We start from the raw sequence: 3,295 nt of genomic DNA, 5'->3' as shown, positions 1-3,295 counted from the left end.
GAAAGCATTGCCAAAGGACGAGTCAACCACCTGTTTTAGGCGCATATCCTAGGACAAGATGACTTGCCCTCAGGATATTATTATGCTACTCTCTTTGATGCCAAAGTGACTGCGTCGGACATCTGCACCTAAGGACCTAAGGATTTGATAGTTATGCCAGAGCAGACAAATCCTGAGGTATTGTCTAAGAAGCAGTCCCTAGGAAAAGATCAGGAAAAAGCATAAAGAAATGAAGTAACTTGCCCAAAATGATGCAGCATGGTGAAGACTGACATGGTAGGTGGCAGTAAGAAATGGAAAGGAATCTAGAACATCACAGGATCAATAATGCCAGAGAGAAGTCTTCTTTCACTGACTTTGGGTCAGGCCCTGAGCATTTACAGGAGCATCATCAGATCTGAAAAGGTAAAAACAAGATGGCCACAGAAGCAAGCTGCCTTTCTTCCATCACGTACATTCAGCTTGCATAGAAGAAACCTAAGAAGTTGAAAAATTATATGGACACTCTCTTTCACTATTTTTTTTTTTGTTTGTTTTGTTTTACCTTTTGCAAAAATGCTCTTGCTAAAGACCAGCATATGAAAACGAGGTAAGTGGCTATTCCTTTGCCATAGTTTTACCTGAGCTTTCATTCACTGTAACTCTCTGACAACCACCACACAGCACTTTTTCATATTATGCAATGCACTTTTCAATTAAGCAGGAGGCTGCTCAGTATCCCTGGTGGTTTTACATAAGCTTTTCACTTGTTCCATCTCCAACACTTGTTTTGCACAACAGTAATTTTTCCAGATGAGAGAGAACCCAGTGATCATAAAGAATGAATTATTTACAGAAAGATCAGTACTCCAGTTCACGTCAAGACTTCACTAATTGTAGTTAATTGAAAGGACCACACTGAACATATGCACAATGCTCTTCAGGTTCATAAAAGCCTTAAGTGCTTTCAAATACTGCTGAAAAAAAGGAAAAGACTCAGAGGATCGGTAGCAGGAAACAATACCTTCCACTTTTAGAGCATTGACTCAAATCAAGTCAAAGTTAATCAAGGCTAAAACACATCATCTGCTAATTGATTGACGGGGACAGGTAATCCCCTTTTCTAATGGGTACATGGTATCATAAGCCCTCAACAAAGTGAGAAGCCCCGGTTATAACTGTGCAGGTCAGACTGAACTTCTTGCTGCAGTTTAGCTTACCTATGCTCCGTCTCCACACAGTCCCACCACTGAAGCAGTGCTGTTGACCTAGATCTTTACAGTGATTTTCAATATATTTTCAAGGCATTTTACAAGCCAATAAAGAAAGAATGGAACAGAGGAACCAGCTTTACAAGACTCATTAAGCAATCAGCAGTAAAGCTCAAGAGCAGTTTAGGTCCAGGTTCATTGTTCTAGTCAGTAAACTTGCACTTTCACCGAACACAGTGAGCCAATCTAACAGATCATTGCATTCAAGAAAACAGAAGTAGGGAGAGTTTTCTGCGAGGTTAGCATATCAAGTCATCTCACAAAAGTGTCCTGTGATCACCAGAGCCTGCTCCAGGGACAAAGCAGTACCACAACCCCTTCAGCAACAGCAAGCTATTAGAGCAGCAAACTTTTACCCTCACTGGGCTCCAGAAGCCTGCCCTGATGCATTAGGTTTAGAGAGTGCACTCCTGAAGAAATCACACTTTGCAGAAGTGCACTAGTAACTGGTGTTTAAGTGTCTGGATGCAGAATAGATACCTGCAGGTCCTTCCGGCTTTAAGTCTTGGGTTCAATTCCTTCCTCTGTCCAAGAGCATTCAAACCCAATGCATGTGCTCCTTTCCCAGGTGAGCGCCCAAAACAGCAGGTTAGGGAATCAATTTTCAACTCGCTGTTCACAGATCCTTGTGGTTATTCATTGACTATTTGCAAGGAATCCATAAAACATAACTGAAGGCAAGCTTACTTGCTAACAAGCTTAAATTAGTCCAACAGTAGTCAGCAAGACAGAAGAACAGGGGCTAACAACTCATATTTGCATTTGTCCTCTGACACATCTCATCTTGAATTTTCTTCCGCCCAATGACTGTTTTAAACTCACATGGTCTGTACTGTGATAGGTAGGTCAGTCTTCCAAAAAGTTGAAGAATGGGAGAATTCAGCTCCAGGACATGTGAACATCTTGTACTCATTTTCTTACTATTAATTTTTTTTTTTTTAATAAAGAGTAAACATGAGCATACTTCCTTATTTGTTTTTAAAGTGAGTCTTGCTTGCTTTTTGAAAGAAGTTCCCCTCCCTCCCCCCCCCCCCAAAAAAAAGGTGCCCATGCCTTATGTCAGAAGTGTGGAGCAAAAATGCCACCTCTTGCTAACTCTAAGGTATCTCAATACCTGGCTAAAGCTGGTTGTAGGCCACATGTAACTATGCCACATGCCCAGCATTCCCTATTTTGTAGCACCAAGTGAGTGTGCCAGTGTTTCAGCCCACACTTGCTCAATGCACTAAACATGTAAATCTTCCTCTGAAGCCTGACTCCAGCCACATTGTGCCCACGGTTCTGGATTCTGCTGTACAGGCCAAAAACCCAAGTAGCCAGCAGTGCTGTGACAAACTTGAAACATAGATTTAAGCACTGGAACAAGCTGAAACAGTACGCATTATATTAGATTACCCATTTCTTTCTTAGTGAGAGGACTGAGCAAACTAAGCTTCAATGCGTTTCTCCTGAGAGCTGACTTGAAGTTCAAAAGCATTCAGAACCAGGCTTGAGTTATGGAGTCCCACTTTGTTTACTTTCTAATTTAAGCTGAACAAATAATTGCTGGGTCTCAATCCCTCTGTGCCAGTTAAAACCAAATTGATGTGTCTCGCAAAATCCTTATTGGGCTACACAAACTGTTGCAAACTCTGCTGACAAAGATCAGATAAATATCAGCACAGACAGAATCAGTAGGATTTCCTACTCTATTTAGATTTAAACCATAGAAGAACAAACACTGTGTCCACAACACAAGAACACGTACCCATAAGAGGGTGGCTAAGCCCTGGAACAGGTTGCCAGAAACATTAAGGAACCTCCATTCACAGAAACTTGACTGCCCCTGAGCAACCAGATCTGCCCTTGAAGTGAGCCCTGCACTGAGCAGGAGCCTGGACCAGAAGTCTCCAGAGGTCCTTTCCAACTTCAGTGTTACTATGATGTAATGTACATTGACATACAAATGGAAAGCTAACCTTGTGAAATAAAATGGACAAGTATGTAAATCATGACTACCACCAACATTCATAAAGATGTTAACAGTTTTTATTTCACTGGTGCAA

Source organism: Pelecanus crispus, chromosome 2, assembly GCF_030463565.1.
Source record: "Pelecanus crispus isolate bPelCri1 chromosome 2, bPelCri1.pri, whole genome shotgun sequence".
Taxonomy (NCBI): Eukaryota; Metazoa; Chordata; class Aves; order Pelecaniformes; family Pelecanidae; genus Pelecanus; species Pelecanus crispus.
This window is presented reverse-complemented; position numbering follows the sequence as displayed.